The sequence below is a fragment of the Dipodomys merriami genome, unplaced genomic scaffold, assembly GCF_024711535.1.
Source record: "Dipodomys merriami isolate MVZ:Mamm:240054 unplaced genomic scaffold, mDipMer1.0.p SCAF_2410, whole genome shotgun sequence".
In the NCBI taxonomy this organism is placed as follows: Eukaryota; Metazoa; Chordata; class Mammalia; order Rodentia; family Heteromyidae; genus Dipodomys; species Dipodomys merriami.
In genome coordinates, this window is record NW_027203839.1 from 34793 (window position 1) to 52913 (window position 18121).

General features: G+C 34.7%; 1 non-coding gene across 1 annotated transcript; it reads left to right on the forward strand.

The window, feature by feature from the left end:
- Positions 1-285: 285 nt before the first annotated feature.
- LOC138835920 (U6 spliceosomal RNA) lies at positions 286-391 on the forward strand. The gene has a single exon (XR_011374801.1). It is a non-coding gene; the product is annotated as a U6 spliceosomal RNA (small nuclear RNA).
- The last annotated feature ends 17730 nt before the right edge of the window (positions 392-18121 follow it).

An 18121-nucleotide genomic window follows, 5' to 3' on the forward strand; every position in this document is an offset into this window, starting at 1 on the left:
CATATTTAAAATATTAAAACTTTTAACAAACGTTAACATTTGCTGCAATGATCATTATGACAAGTGCCTTTTGTAGAATAATTGAATTCCTCCTCCTACAAATCTCATGAACAACAAATATCTGGAATTATTTTGTTTTTGATATGTCAATCTTGACTTTATTCTTAAATGTGTGCTTATGTAAGCAACACATGGTTCTAAAATTTCACAATTCTTTTGAACTTATTTTTGTTGAATTGTCAAGTTTAAGAAAATCAATTACTCTTTATATATAAAAAATGTTTTGTGCTCAATTTGGCTGCACATACACTAAAATTGGAACATACAGAGAAGATTAGCATGGTCCCTGCACAAGGATGATACACAAATTAATGAATCGTTCCATATTTTTACAACAAAAGATGCTGGAAGGGATATGGCCAGAAGGGAGCCTACTGCATTCTTGGTGGGAGTGTAAACTTGTTCATCCACTTTGGAAAGCAGTTTGGAGGTTCCTCAAAAGCCTCCACATAGAGCTCCCTATTATACAGCAATCCCACTTTTGGGCATTCTCCCAAATGATCACAAACCAGTCCATACTAAAACTACCACCACAACAATGTTTATTGTAGCATTATTTTCCATAGTTAAGATATGCAACCAACCATGATGCTGCTCAGTAGAAGAATGGATCAAGAAAATGTTCTCTCTCTCTCTCTCTCTCTCTCTCTCTCTCTCTCTCTCTCTCTCTCTCTCACTCTCTCTGTGTGTGTGTGTGTGTGTGTGTGTGTGTGTGTGTGTGTGTGTGTGTGTGAATGTACACTTACACAACCACTTTGGAAAGCAGTCTGGTGAGTCCTCAGAAAGATAAATATTGACCTTCCTTATGGCCCACTCATACCACTTCTAGGCATCTATCCTGAACAACAGGTACCAATATTCAAGGACAAATGCACTTCCATGTTTATTGCAGCACTGTTCACAATAGCCAGGATATGAAAACAACCCATATGTCCCACCAGAGATGAATGGATCAAAAAACTGTGGTAACTATACACAACGGAATATTTTCCAGCCATTAGAAAGGACAAAATAATGGCATTAGTAGGGAAATCAATCAAGCTACAGGAAATCATGTTGAGCGAGGTAAGCCAAAAGCAAAGAGACAAATGGCACATGGTCTCCGTGTTAAATCCAAAATGTAAGGTGATATGACAAAATTAACAACACTTAAGAAACCAAGAACTTCCACTCATCTGGTCGAATCGAATCACTACTAAATAACCCCATTCTGCTGATCATATGTGCACACTGAAGGGAAACCAGGAGGATGACACAGAACTAGAGGGAATCAGGGAAAAACATACAACAGTGGGATCCAACAGCTGCACTGGACATTGACCAAAATGAACTAAGCATCTCAATGTCACTGGAGGGAGGGAGGGAACAAGTGGGAAAGAGGGAACAGCTGACGCTATGCAATACAAAAGGAATATACATATTTCAAAACAAAAATGTTTACATATGGAAGAAATAACTCTATTGCAAAGCTCATAGAATTCATAAATGTTGTAGACCATAATAGACAATTTGCTCCATCGAAGTTAGAATGTGTTTGTGACTTAAACTAAGCATCACTATCCCACAATATTTTGAAATTTGGGAAATTATTTAACCACTTAATCACAATAAAAACATTTGAAAAAATGATGAAGGTGGAAAACTAAGTTGCTCTAAAAAACAAAAAAGGAAAATGTTCTGTGTGTATTTGTGTGTACACACACGCACACACATATACTATATATATATATATATATATATATATACATATATATATATATGTATATTAATTCTATGCCTCCATCAGAAAGAATGACATCGCTCAATTTGTTAGGAAATGGAAAGACTTGGAAAAAAATTATATTAACTGATGTAAGCCAAGTCCAAAGAAACATAGGCCCCATGGTATCCCTTATTTGCAATAACTAGTAAATGTCTGGGATAAGCAGAAAAGTTGAAAGCCTATGTGTATATGACTAGATAAGTTGATGTTAAGCTAAATAACCCCCAAGATAGAGACACAAGTGTTTTTTTTCTTTATTGCTGTTGTTTCTCACATATTTATAATGTATGACGTGATTGTTTTTCTTTTTTATACGTTCCTCCCCAACAGTATAACCCTGTTTTCACTTTATTTGATGTTGGTGCACCTGCATCTTGAATGTACAATTCTCTAATTTGGGGAGGGAAAGGGAAAAAACATGCTTAAATAGGAACACAGTTTGACCCATTGTAAAACAATAGATGCACAAGACATTATTTTGAAAAACGAACTTTACAATTTAGGCTAGGGACATTTGGTGGGGCTTTGGGGTATGAGGAGTGTATTTGTGGAGGTGTAAGGGAAGGAATAGTGGGGGAAAAACAAAGGAGGAGGTAACAATGCTTGATAGGAAATGTAGTTATTACTTTGCTCATATAACTATAACCCCTCTGTACAGTATTTTTACAACAAAAATGTATAAAAATGTTTTGAGATGGAAGAGTTTATGAAGCCCATTTTACCCATATAATATCGTTAACAAAGAAATTAATGCAAAACACTGATATGAAGATATTTTGAAAAAGTGAGTGTGTATGCATTCCTGTGTGTTGGCATGCTCAGAGTTTGAAATCAGGGCTTCAACATCTTGCTAAGTCTTTCTCTCTAGATTGGTGAGTTACTATATGAGCTACATCTCCATTCCTGGCCCTTTGCTCTTTCGTTAAAATTTTGAAAAATAATCTCATGAATTTATTTTGTCCTGTTGGCTTCCAAATATTATCCACAGATCTCAGGCTCCTTAGTAGGTATCCTGAGTAGTTAGGATTACAGGTGTGACAAATCAGTACCAGGCTTTCAGAATAATTTTAAAAGTAGAAGAAAATTTACTTCACAGAGGCCTGTTTTATCATCTCCTAGTCTTAATGCATTTTGCAGTGATTATATGTGAAATTTTTCATTCTTGAATTATTAAAATACAGTAAGTGATGATATTTAAAAGATTTAGTACTTTTTAAAAATGATACTGGAACTATGGGACAGAAGAAATTTGCCTCTCTTTGGACCATAATTTATAATCTCAGCTCTGTGCATGATAACCCAATGTCACCAACACAGTCTGTGTTGAAGACAAAATGTAACAGAAAACAATTACCATGGGCAATAATTGCTATGTTATTATTTCTTGGACAGTATGGATATTGAATTGAGAGTATCAGAGAATGGAGAGAATTTATCTACCTTTTGTGTATTGCTGGAAGACTTTTGGAAAATTTGACTCATTTCCTTCCTCACTGTGTGTCTTGGGCCATGCACTTAGTGCCTTTAATTACAATTTTTCCCAACACTAAAATGGTAATAACATTAGCATTATAGCAAATGTTATCTTAGAATTAAGGGTCCTTAGAATGATGAACTCTTTTCTCATTCTTGTAGAGGCATTATCAGATGAGAGGAACTGTATTTTTTTTTGTTTGCTTACTTCCATTTATTCTTGAGTTTGAAATCTGAACTTCTTAAGACTGAAAGAAACCAAAATTAGACACACAAGCTTTGGAAAGAGCAATCAATGTAAAATAAATAAAATACGTATAGATATGTAAAAAGTCTAACTAAATTGTTATATAGTCTCCAGCATAAACAGAAAATGATTTAAGCAATATCATGTTATTGAAAATTGAAAAATGTTAGGAGTTGCTTAATTTTTTCCTTTTTACTACCTTGAATTAATTATTTTTGTATAGAGAGATTAAAGATGAGTTTAACAAGAAACTTGATTAAAAATGGACAAAAGTTTGAATAGACATGTTTTCCATAAACCCCTCTATATCACCAGTGGGTTTACACAGTTGTGTTTAATACAACTTCTGTGCTGGCTTAATGCTGTGAGAAGTCATTGGAGAAATGTAATTCAAAATTACTATGATACTACTTTATAACTATTATAACTCTTATCAAAAAAAATCAAAGGAACCAGGTGTGGTGGTAAAAGTTTGTAATTCCAAGCATTTAGGAGGTTGGATTTTGGTCTTAAGCCAGTCTAGGGTACTGAATATAGTAAAAACTTGCCCTTTATTACCTTTTGAATAAAAGGTAATCATGTTGGTGAGAGTGTGAAGAAAAGGAAATTTTCTACACTCTTGGTCAAAATCCAGGTTAGTATTCTCCTTGTAGAAAGTAGTATGCAGTTTTCTAAAGAAATCATACTTGAAATATCATCTGACCCACCAATCATGTGATTATTTCTCTCTGGGTAATTCATAAATATATCTGTAGTTCATTGTTATTCACATTATTCACATCAACAGCTAAGATAGAAATCGAAGTCCAGTGTTCACCTACAAACAAATAAAGCAAGTGTGGTACATGCACAAATATCTTTTTCTGTTGATCCCAAAGTACACACACACACAAACACTCCAGTAAGCACAGCCAGACAGGGTTGCTATCACAGCCTACAAGAAGTCAGGCAAAAAACAGAAGCTGAGAATCATTTAGCTGATAACTAATATCTTTTTTATGAGGCATACTCAAATGAGACTCCAGAGAGAAGATTAGAAAGACTGATCAGACTAAAATTGGTCACACAAAGATTGGAAAGTAGAATTCCTTGTAGAACAAATAAATCATAGAAAGCTTGTGCATGTAAGAACATGACAGAAGACCAAATTCCAGAAATGCACATTTTCTTAGAAGTCAGCTTAATCAATTTTCAGTGCAAATCTTTGAATTCTTAAATATTTGACCACATGTGGGAGAAGGTTGAAAATAAAGAAAATTTCATCACTCTATTAGGAAGTCCAATATCACATTAGGGAATAATCAAGCACAGATTTGTAATAAAAAGAGAAAACAATTATTCCAAGTAAGGGTTTCATTTCTTCTGATGTGAAAGTTCTTAAATTAGGTGTTAGCAGTTACCATACAATTGATCCAGTCCCCCAGCTGAGTTGATATTGACTGCAGTATTCCCACATGAAGGAAAAGAGAAAATTTACAAATGTCTGATGAAATGAGGTGAAGGTGAAGTGTTCTAATAGTTATATCTGAGGTTTAGACACAGGTGAAGAGGTGGATTTTCATTTCTAAAAATCCCCCATTTTTACCTGGTGCCAGTAGCTCACAGCCGTAATCCTAGCTACTCAGGAAGCTGAGATCTGAGGACTACAGCTCAAAACCAGCCTGGGCAGGATAGACCCGGAGACTCTTATTTCCATTTAACCATCAGAAAACCAGAAGTGGCACTGTCACTCAAGTGGTAGAGCACTCACCTTGAGTTGAAGAGTTCAGGGACAGTGTCCAAGTCCAGACTTCAAGCCCCTCGAACAACAACAAAAACAAAATCTCCTTTTCATGGACTACCTACATCTCTTCCTAACATTCAACAAAGGAGCCATTTTATCACCCACTAACATTTAAGTCCTAATCTAGCTACTGCAAATAGATTGATTTGGTATCTTATATAAAACGGTTCATATTTACGGAAACAAATACCAGCAGTGGTAACATTTTTCAAGTCCTTGAACTCTGGGTCTGAGCCCTGAACACGGTTATGCTGGTAGCTTTCATGTGAGCTTGTTTGTTATTTATTGGATTACTGCCCATGAGGGGAATTACTGAGTCTTAAGGGAGATCTATATTTATTCTTTTCAGGAAACTCCGTACTGCCTTCCGCAGTGGTTGAACATGTTTAATTTCCCACCAACAGTGTAATAGAGTTCCCAATTGGCTACATCCATGCCAGAATTTGCTATAGTTAATTTTCTTAGTAATGGCCATTCTAAGGGACGGTAGAATCTGTCTTGTTTACTTATAGATTTGTAAGCATCTTCTAGCTATCATAAATGAATGAATCCATGAAACCTATATTGCTCTGAGTCTGCATTCCTTTCTCTTTTCTCTTAATATAATTTTCCCAAACCTTTCATTTTCCTTACTACTGGTAAAAGTCATCTTTCTGATGGGTGAATATAATTCCATTGTGTGTGTGTGTGTGTGTGTGTGTGTGAGCGTTTGTGTTGGTAAGATGACTATAGGCCTATGTATTCATTTCTAAGCATTCTGTTTCATCTGTAATTTTGTAATTCCATATTATAGTTGCATTGCTTCTCTTCTACTTTGAAGAATATTGTTGGGATTTTGATGAGTATTGCATTGCCAATTGTTTAGAGGAAGTATTGCAGTTTTCAAAATGTTAATTCATCCAACCAGGAACATTGAAATACTTTCTATTTCTTTGAATCTCCTTCAATTTCCCTTTTTATATTTTTAAAGTTTTCACATATAGGGCCTTCACAATTTTAGATAAATTAATTAATTCCTAGTTTTGTTGTTGTTGTATTGTTTTGTTTAGATTTGATTTGATTTTGAGGCTAGTACATATGAGGTTGTGTTTTGGATTTCAGCGTGCATCTTCCCATTGTTGGTAACAGAAAAACTACTGATTCTTGTGGTTTTTATACCTTGCTACATTGCTGAAGGTTAACATCACCTTTACTAACTAGAGGGAGGAATCCACAGGGTCCTTTAAATACAGGATCATTTCAATTGTAAAATGAGATAGTTTTACTCCTTCCCTATTTGGATCTGCTTTATGTTTTTCTCTTGTCTATTGCTCTTGCAAGAAAGTCCACTACCATATTGAAGAGTAGTAGAGAGTGGACATCCTTTTCTCATTCCTCATGTTAATGTCTTCATGCTTCCACCCTTAGGTAAATGCTAATTATCTGTGTCATATACATACTCAGTTTAATATTGAGGAATGTTCCATATATTCCTAGGTTCCCAGACCTTTTGATCATAAAGGGGCATTGGAGCTTGTTAAAAGCTATTTCTACATCCCTATTGATGATCATGTGTTTCTTGTCCCTGCTTTTGCGGATGGTTTGTATTATGTTTATTGACAAGAATATTGACTCAAATCGTATCCAAGCTGATTCCTATTTGATCATACCATATGATTTTTTTGTTAGTTGCTGAAATTGGTTAGTGAGAATTTTATTAAGAAGTTCTGTATTAATGCTTATCAAAGAGTTTGGTTCATAGTTCTCTTTCTTTGGTGAGTCCCTATGTGTTTTGGGAGGAGTCTAATTCTAGCTTCATAGAATGCGTTTGATAATGTGTCTCTCATAGATACTAAATGGATGCATCTTGGTTTTTGATACAACTATCTAATCTATGTCTTCTATTTGGAAATTTATGTCCATTGATATTGAGAGTTAAGACAGAAATATCTGATAAGTCCTGCTATGTTATACACCTGTTATTAGGAGCTGTGACTCATCTACTCTTAACATATTTACCTTGTTCTCTGGTAGGGAGCATTTTATATGACCAGTTCCTCTTCTTCTTGATCTTCTCTATGTTGGATATATTTGATCATATTCTATTCTGATAATTTGGTGGACATACTTTGTTTCAAGTTTTCTTTGTCATGAAATATGTTTATATATCGTTTAAATGTAAAGGAGAGTTTAGCTTGGGACCGTATTCATGGTTGGTAGTTGTTTACCTTTAATGTTTGTCATATATAATGCCAGGCTCTCCTTTTTACCATATCAGTTAAGAAATCTGTATTTATTCTGACTGTATATTCTTTATGAATAATCAATCTTTTCTCTATGGCATCTTTAAGAATCCTTTCCTTGATCTTTAATAATCCTCTAATGGATTATGATGTGGTGGTGGATTGTTCAGTTCTAGAATTCTGATTGGTTTCTAAAGGCTTCTCTTCTTTGAATGAGCCTATCTCGTTGGATTTTTGGTCTGTTCTCTGCTAGAATTCTGTAATATGCTTCCCATCCATTTAGTATCTTGCTCTTCTCCTTCTTGATACCTATCTCCCCGAAATTTGATCTTCTAACTGAGTTTTGAAGTTCTGGCAAGATCATTTCTTATTTCTTAGATTTGTTCTAAATGATTATTTCCTCTTTCCTATTAGATCTATTCTGTCTTTGACCCTGAGATTATCTTCTATGCCATCTATTTGCTGTGGAGACTTCTACTATGTTTTTGTATTTCCCTGTCTTCTAATTGGTCATTTTTTAGGGGTTCTGTCTCTTTATTAAAGCTTTGTTTTAGGTCTTGTATGGACTTTCTGGACATTTTTTCTTTGGTTGGGGGAGATGTAAGGATTGTTTTCTTAACTGTGTCTTATGTCATATCTTTTAACTAGGCATCCATTTTTTCTTGGACTCCCTTGTCTTCTCAGAATTTATTTATCTTTCTGTTTGAAGTCTCCATGAATTATTTTGCTAATGACTGGTTGGTCTCATCTTGTTTACAAATTTCCTTGTAGAAGTTTTCTATCTTCCCATTAATTACATTTTCCAGCAGTATCTGTAATACATTTTGATAACTATCTTCTACGTCCTTGATTGTCTATTCTAATGCCTGGTTATTTACTGTATGAATAATACTACTTTGACATTACTTTTTTTGTATTTTTCTGATTTTTTTCTGTCCATTTGGAGGTTTTCTTTTGGGGGATCTATGATATTAATACGTGAGTCTCTATGTTCTTAGTTAATTTGCAGGGTCTTGGTTTGGCTTCCAGTTGTAATGTGTTTTTCTGGAATTGCATTTTTGTCGAGTCCATTAAGTGTAGGAATAGAAATCAGTTGTGGTGAGATGTTGTGATGTTAATATTTGTGGTTCCAGTGACCATTTGGACTGTCCAGTGCTATGGCAAATTGTCTATGTATATGGATGTGGCTTTCTATGATGTACACTTCTGTTCCTGTTTTTTTTTTTCCATATTGCCTTTTATTTCCACACTGCACATGTGCTTTTGAATGTGTTGCCCAATATGTTCCTGGGTGGCACCTTTTCATAGATTTCTCTTTTCTTGTGAAGACAGTATAAAACCTTCTTATGAATTGTATGTCTATAATTATATCTATATTTATAGCTGCATATCTATAATTATAGCTGATTTCATGTGACCCTCTAGCTGTGGAGTACCTGCTGTGACTCTAAATCTCTGCTTTATTAGAGATAGCTAGGATAATTTTCTGTTCTTATTCTGTCATTGTTTTTCCTCTTCCTCAGATTTATTTTTTATATTGCGGATTTTTTCACATAATTTAGGATTTGTGATTGTTGTATCAGGTTATTTTGTTTTCCTGCGTATGCTACTTTGAAATAGTGATTTCAGGCTTTTAAGAAGAAATAGAAATGTATGTTATTAAATTGAGAGAAAGAGAAGACTTTTAAACCTATTTACTACAAGTAAATTAATATTAAGCAAAGCTAATGAAAATAATTACTTATTTACTCTTCAGAGGATGACTATAGTACTCTTGGATATCTAGGAGGAAAAGACTTTAGACTCATTACAATTGATGACTTACATTGAAATTACTGGCTAAACGTTCTTCAGAAAGGGAAAAGCTCCATTACTTCCATATTAGTATTATAAAATCATAATAGCTGCATGTTGAATTGTTTTCCCTTTGCTATTTTCAATTCCATTATTCATCCATTATGTATCTGGGGCTTTGAATGACCACTTCCTTAAAATACTTGTATTGTTTATATTGTGATGTAAATCTCAGTAATATAAATATGAATTTATCTGTGAGTCTCATCTTTAGTTACATTCATATGAAATTCATGCAGTCTCAGGCAAGAAACCTGACTTTTTTACTCTATTCTATGCTTTAATCAATAAATCCAGTCTCTTTAGAAATGCGTTCTCAGCTTTTAAATTGCTTCAGTAAACATCATGTGTTTCTAGTACTTTTACTGAAGTAAATATAAAGTTTGGAACATGAGGACAACTCCCCTATTATCACTTTAAAGTAAACCCTTGGGAATTATTTTATATATAAAAATAAATAAGTGCAATGCAATGTTTATACATGAATAATATAATGGTTAAGTCAATTAGACACAAGAACTACCATGCAATTCTCAATTAACTTAAAGGCATCAAAATATTGTGTTCATGAATATCACTCATTTTAAAAAAATTACTAGTCAATACAAAGTTTACATTCTATTTGAAATTTACAAAATGAAAATTACACTCAGATTTGCTGTCAATATCCTGTTTCCAGGAATACATTTATTTAGCAAACACGGAAACAAAAAATAAGGGTTTGTCACATAGAATGAAAAATGTAGAAGCAGACTGTCTTTCCTTAAGATGTTAAGTACCTGCAAATCATGTGATTTATTCAAAGATACTATACACACTCATAAGAGAATTTGTGATCAGAAGTGATAGGTAAGCAAAGTAACTGGAAAACTGTATGCTTAAATTGAGCTTTCAATAGAGGATGACAAGTTTTCAATAAATGAGCCTATTATTCTGTATCTCTAACACACATACAGCATTCTACAAGTTCCCACATACTCCCATTCTCTTAGCTCAGTTCCTGATCGATATTCTTCTATTTCATGACTTCAATTCCTTCTGAAACAACAAAGTGGGCGTTTTTTTGTCTCGACATCCAATACATTCTAGTATCTTGGAACAGTAGTGTGAATTCACGGAGTTTGACTTGAATGTCAAGTATGAAGATATTGTATTCAAGGTACTCTTAATTGGCCTGAAGCATACAAAGATACACAGTATACTTAGAACAAGGGACTTGATCTCAGGGAAACATACAAATCCAGGCAAGATCCTGAAGAAAAGAAAAGCAAGGGAGCACAAACATCAGTCAACTATAATTACAAAGGAATGGAACTGAGCTCTGATGTGTCTGGGTGGCAACTCTATGTGTTTGTGTGTGTGTGTTTGTGTGTGTGTGTGTGTGAGTAGAGAGAGAGAGAGAGAGACAGAGAGACAATTTAGTGTGGCTTCCATATTTACAGTCCATAGAGCATTACTTGTTAGGGAAGAGGTGCTCATATCAGAGCTGGGATACTACTGTCATCACTTTACTGCAAAAAAACACTTGCTTAATCTCTAATTAAATAGGGAAAATAAACTAACATCTTACACGAATGTTTTGACAATTAATTAGTATATTGAAGGCCAAAGGGAGGAATTGCAAATCAATATAATCTTTTTTTTCTCTCTTCTAAATATTACACTGCAATAGATGTGATTTCAGGAGTCTCCTGCCATGTACTTCCAGTTGAATTACTAATATGCTTAATAATATGAAACATGTGATAGAGAAATAGATCAGCCAACAAGCACAAAGAATTTGTGATAAGATTGAGCTTCCAGCAGGGTTGCCACAACTTTTAGGAATGTAATTCCTTCATATGAACTTCAAATTTTGTGGCTTTCCCTGTGTGATTAAATGGCAAGGAAGTACTATAGAAACAAGAATTCTTGTTCAGCCAAGTAGAAAGTGCTCATGTTCCCATCTTCACGTTGCAAATTTCCATTCCATATAGGCTTTCTGTTAGAGTGCTTTCATTTAATATACTTCAGCAACTCATCCTTCCCTGTGGGAGACAAGAAAAAAGATAATTTTGTTTGTATATTAAATTATGTAAATTAGTATGTACAAGCATGATTTGTATAATTACAGAAGTTTGTAATAAATATAAGGAGGGATCATTTCACAATAAAAGTATAATTAAAATCACATAATAAGACTAGAGGTCACAGAATTTTTTTGCATGAAAACATGCATTAGATTAGTTGCAGAATTTCTATTTTGAGATAAACTTTATATTGAAGTATAATGCACTTTACCTAAGGATTGAAACATTTTATTGAAAAATATATTTCCTGGAGATATTTTTGCTTCATAATTTTAGGGATACCGTTAGACCCATTGTAATAATGAGATGTACCAGACGTTATGTCGAAGACGAACTTTACAACTTTGGCTGGTGAGGGTGTGGAGATGGGTAAGGATGGGAAGGGGAAACAAAGGAAAAGGAAACTGCTTGATAAGAAATGTACTCATTACTTTGCCCATATAATTGTAACCCCTCTGTATGATATTTTCACAAAAAAATTAAGAAGAAAATGATCCCAAAGAAATCATTTTTTTTATTTTCTTATTTCCATGTGATTTACATCCAATTTAGAAATCTAGATATATAAATTAATTTAATTTTACCAAAAATATTATTGAGTATAAGATTCTTGTACTCCCTATATTCTTCACACTGAGATCATCAAATATGGTGAGTTTGAAATGATTAGTCTCTGTTTCACCCATGTGAATATTATTTACAATGTGAGTGAAATGTTTAAAAAGTAGTATTTATTTTAGTTGCTCTGAAGAGACAATAACTGATAAAAATCAAAGGCTAAAAATGATTAGATTTAAAATTTAGAATTCAGGAAATATTTTTGACCACACTGGTTACTGGAGCCTTCACAAAAACCTCATGAGATAATTTATATTGATGAAGCAAACATCCCACACTGGTTACTGGAGCTTTCACAAAAACCTCATGAGAAAATTTATATTGATGAAGGAAAAATCCCAGAGTTTAGACATTTACGAATAGAAAATCATGACATTCTGAATATGTAGAGATACATAACAAACATAGAAAATTTAGCTTTTAAATATCTGAATATACTAATACATTTAATTGCAGGGTAAGTACTTGTTCTGAAAGTAGTTAAAATTGCATTTATTTTGAAAAGAAACCTAAGTATTCATTTGAATAAAAGACAATGTTTAAAATATCACTCATCAAAGACACAAGATGTACAGTTCATTGTTTTTATGCCTATTATGTTCTCTAAACTTACTACAAATATTAGATTAGTAAACCTAAATCATTGCTTTGTAGGGAAATAGAAAGATTCTTAAAACTCATGACTATAACTTTTTCTCAAACAATTACTACATAACTGTTTTATATTTTTTGTCAGGGAATCTTACTTTTATTCATTAAGTTAAATAATTGGCCAATAACAATATAAATTATGCATGAACAAAGTTTAGAACAAGTATTTCTTTCACAAAACATATCAGAGTTCTCTTCACGAACACTGGAAGGCAGTGTGTTATTATTTTTTAATTTAATTTAATTTAATTTGTGAACATACTGTACAGAGTAGTTACAATTACATGGGCAGGATAATGAGTACATTTCATACTAAGCATTGCAGGCTCCTCCTTTATTTACCCTTTATGTCCCTTCCCAGCCTCCCCCCTCCCCCCCAATCCCAATACTTCTTCTTGCCCCCCCCGTACCCCCACCCACACCGACGTTGTAAAGCTAGTTTTGGACATGACAACTTGTACTTCTCATTGTTGCAACAGGTCCACCTGAATCCTTAAATAACTGGTTTTTCCCCATCTCCTCCACAAGTTATACTGACATCAAATATAGTGAAAGCAGGGGTTATACTGTGGGGGAGGGACATACAAAGCAACAAAGAGGTAATCTTATAAATGCGTTAGAAACACATGCATGAAAGAAAAAAAAACATTAAAATACACATCTAAGGGTTCATTTTCCTGACATCTCATTATCTGACCTTTTCCGCTTGACTCATACATATACTAGACATTGCAAATAAGGGAAACAATGAGACCTATGTTTCTTTGGGCCTGGCTTACTTCACTTAATATAATTTTTTCCAAGTTTTTCCATTTCCTAACAAATGGGGCAGTGCCATTCTTTCTGATGGAGGCATAGAATTCCACTGTGTATATATACCACATTTTCTTGATCCATTCATCTACTGAGGGGCATCTGGGTTGGTTCCAGATCTTAGCTATGGTAAATAATGCTGCAATAAACATAGTTGTGCTGGTAGCTTTAGTGTGGTCTTGTTTGTAAACATTTGGGTAAATGCCCAAAAGTGGGATTGCTGTGTCATAGGGGAGTTCTATGTGAAGTCTTTTGAGGAACCTCCATACTGCTTTCCAAAGTGGTTGAACGAGTTTACATTCCAACCAACAATGAAGTAAGGTTCCTTTCTGTCCACATCCCCTCCAGCATCTCTTGTTGTTAGAGTTCTTGAATTTGGCCGTTCTAACTGGAGTGAGGTGATATCTCAATGTTGTTTTGATTTGCATTTCTTTTATGGCTAGGGATGTTGAACATTTCTTCATGTGTCTATTGGCCATCCTTCTTTCTTCTTCAGAGAAGTTTCTCTTTAAGTCTTTTGCCCACTAATTTATTGAGCAGTTGTTTCTTTGAGGATTTGTTGTTGGGGGGTTTAATTTTTTGAGTTCCAAGTATATTTTAGATATGAGACCCTTGTCCGTTGTATGGCTAGTAAAGATCTTCTCCCAATCCGTGGGCTTTCTATTGATCTTGCTAGCTATGTCATTTGCCCTGCAGAAGCTCTGCAACGTTATGCAATCACATTTGTCCAACCTTTCTGTGATTTGTTGTGTTTCCGGATCTCTATTCAGAAAATTTCGGCCTCAGCCAAGGAGACCTAGGATTTATCCTATTCCATCCTGTAATGTTTTCAGAGTGTCTGCTTTGAGTTCAAGGTCTTTGATACATTTGGAGTTCATTCTGGTTCAGGATGATATATAAAGATCTAGCTTTAGTTTTCTAAAAGTAGTTAGCCAAGTTTGCTAGCACCATTTACTGAAGAGGTTGTCTTTCTACCATTCTATTGTTTTAGCTCCCTTCTCGAAGATTAGATGGCTATAGGTCTCTAGGTTCATTTCTGGGTTTTCAATTCTATTCCATTGGTCCTGTGGTCTGTTCTTATGCCAATACCAAGCTGTTTTGATTACTATGGCTTTATAGTAGAGTTTGAAGTTTGGTATTGATATTCCTCCAGCAGTGTTCATTCCATTGAGGAGCGTTTTTGCTATTCGGGGTCTTTTATTGTTCCATATGAATTTTTGGATTGCCTCTTCTATTTCCTTGAAGAATGAGGGTGGAATTTTGATAGGTATCGCGTTGAATTTGTAGATAGCCTTGGGAAGTATTGCCATTTTCACGATGTTAATCTTTCCAATCCAGGAGCATGGGAGGTTTTGCCATTTTTAAAGTTCTGTGTTGATTTCCTTTTTTAAGATTTTAAAATTTTCATCATAGAGGTCCTTCACTTGTTTAGTTAAGTTAATTCCTAGGTATTTTATTTTTTGTGGGGCTATTACAAATGCAGTTGCTTTCCTAATTTCAGCCACACTTTTCTCATTGTTGGCATCCAGAAAAGCCATTGATTTTTGGGGGTTAAAAATATACCCTGCTATTTTGCCAAAGTTTTGAATCAGCTTGAATAATTTGGGAATGGGGTCTATGGGATTCTTTAAATAAAATATCATGTCACCTGCAAAGAGGGAGAGTTTTATTTCTTCTTTCCCTATTTGGATCCCCTTTATGTCTGCATCTTGTCTTATTGCTGTAGCTAGGCATTCTAATACTAGATTGAAGAGAAGTGGAGAGAGTGGGCATCCTTGTCTTGTTCCTGAGTTAAGAGGAAATGGCTTTAGTTTTTCACCATTGAGTATAATGCTGGCTGTAGGTTTGTCATATACAGCCTTTATTGTATTGAGGAATGTTCCATGGATTCCTAATTTTTCTAAAACCTTCAACATAAAGGGGTGTGGGATCTTGTCGAATGCTTTTTCTGCATCTATTGAGATAACCATGTGGTTCTTATTCTTGCTCCTGTTGATGTGATGAATAATATTAATTGATTTGCGTACATTGAGCCAGATTTTCATCCCTGAAATGAATCCTGTTTGATCATGGTGTATGATTTTTTGGATGAATTGTTGAAGTCGATTGGCCAAAATTTTGTTGAGATGTTTTGCATCAATGTTCATCAAAGAAATGGGTCTATAGTTCTCTTTCTTTGATGAGTCCCTGCCTGGTTTGGGGATGAGGATTATGATGGCTTCATAAAATGTGTTCGGTAGTGAGCTTTCTCTTTCAATTTCATTGAAGAGTTAGAGGAGTATTGGTGAGAGCTCTGTTTTGAAGGCCTTGTAAAATTCCGCTGTAAAACCATCTGGTCCTGGACTTTTCTTAGCTGGGAGGTCTCTTATTGCTGTTTCTATTTCAATGCTTGATATGGGCTTGTTACGCTGGTTTAACTTATCTTGGTTTAATTTTGGCATGTCAATATTTGCTAGGAAAAGGTCCATTTCTGTCAAGTTCTTAAATTTATTAGCATAAAGTTTGAGAAGTATTCCCTTATAATATTCTGAATCTTGGTTTTTAACGTGGTGATGTTTCCATTCTCATCTCTGAGTTTATTAATTTGGGTGTGTTCTCTTCTTTTTCTGATAAGATTTGCTAAAAGTCTGTCAATTTTGTTATGTTTTTGGAAGAACCATCTCTATGTTTTGTTGATTCTTTCTATAGTTTTTTTGGATTCTAATTCATTTAATTCTGATTTAATTTTGATTATTTCTTTCCGTCTACTGGATTGGGGTTTATCTTGCTGCTCATTTTCAAGGAAGTTTAGATGTGCCATTAAATTGCTAGTTTCAGATCTCTCCAATTTGTTGATGTAGGAGCTCAGAGCTATAAACTTGCCTCTGAGTACTGCCTTTGCTGTTTCCCAGAGGAGCTGGTAATTTGTGTGTTCATTTTTGTTAAATAGCATGAACATTTGAATTTCTTTTCGAATCTCTTCCATGACCCACTCTTGATTCAGCAGTGTGTTGTTCAGCCTCCATGTGATACCGGACTTTCTTTGGTGGCTTTTGTTGTTGAGTTCTGATTTTATTCCCTTGTGGTCAGAGAGAATGCAAGGTATAACTTCAATGTTTCTGAATTTAGACAAGTTTGTTTTGTGGCATAAAATGTGTTCTATTTTAGTAAACGTTCCATGTGCTGCTGAGAAAAATGTGTATTCTGATGCTGCTGGGTGAAATGTTCAGTAGATGTCTGTTAAGTCTATTTGATCTATGAAGCTGTTTAGATCTGCGGTTTCTCTGTTGAGATTTGCCGAGTAGGTCTATGTAGTGGGGAGAGTGGTGAGTTAAAATCCCCAACAATTAATGTCTTTGGATCTATATGGGATTTGAGGGAAAGTAGTGTTTCTTTGATAAATTTGGGTGCTCCATAGTTTGGCGAATAGATATTTAGAATTGTAATATCCTCCTGAAGGAGAGTTCCTGTAATTAGTATGTAGCAACCTTCTTTATCTCTTCTCACGAATTTTAATTTGAAGTCTATTTTATCTGATATTAGGATTGCAACTCCCGCCTGTTTATGGGGACCGATTGCTTGGTAGATTTTGTTCCAGCCTTTATCATTGAAATTGTGTTTGTTTTTACGGGCAAGATGTGACTCCTGCAGGCAGCAGATAGAAGGGTCTTGTTTTTTAATCCAACTACACAGTCTATGTCACTTAATTGGAGAGTTCAGTCCGTTAACATTAAGAGATAGGACTGAGAGGTGTTTGGGAGTTACTGCCATGTTATCCACCTTCTTGGTGGCTGTGAAATGTGTGTTCTTCCTAAGGTTCTTGGATTCTCAGTTTGGGTGCAGTTTCTTGGCCTTTGTTGCGGTCTTGTTGGTTTTCTATGTGTAGGACATCTTTAAGAATCTTTTGTAGGGCTGGTTTGGTGGAGATGTATTGTTTCAATTTTTCTTTGCTATGGAAGGTTTTTATTTGGCCTTCAGTTATGAAGGAGAGTTTAGCTGGGTACAGTATTCTTGGTTGATAGTTGTTTGTTTTTAGGGCATGGCATACATCATTCAAGGCTCTTCTTTCTTTGATTGTCTCTGCTGAGAAATCTGAGGTGATTCTAATTGGTTTCCCTTTATAGGTGATTACCCTTTTCTCCTTGACAGCTTTAATTATCTTTTCCTTGGTCTGGGTTGATCCTGTGTGGATTATAATGTGACAGTGGGATGTCCTATTCTGATCTGGTCTATTTGGGGTTCTAAAAGCTTCTTGTGTCTGAATAGGCCTATCTTTTTGTATATTTGGGAAGTTCTCTGCTAGGATCCTGTTACACAAATTTCCTAGACAATTAACTTCTGTTTCTAGGTGCTCTTCTACACCCATTATCCTTAGATTCGGACTTCTGATGGTGTCTTCCAGGTGTTGGTTAGACCTATCATATTTCTTGGACTTGTCTTGGATGGTTGTATGTTCTTTCTCTATAATATCTAGGCTGTCTTCAATCCCTGAGATTCGATCTTCTGCATGGTCTAACCTGCTGTCAAGACTCTCTACTTTGTTTTTTATCTCTTTTCCTTCTAATTGTTCAGCTTTGATGGCTTCAAGTT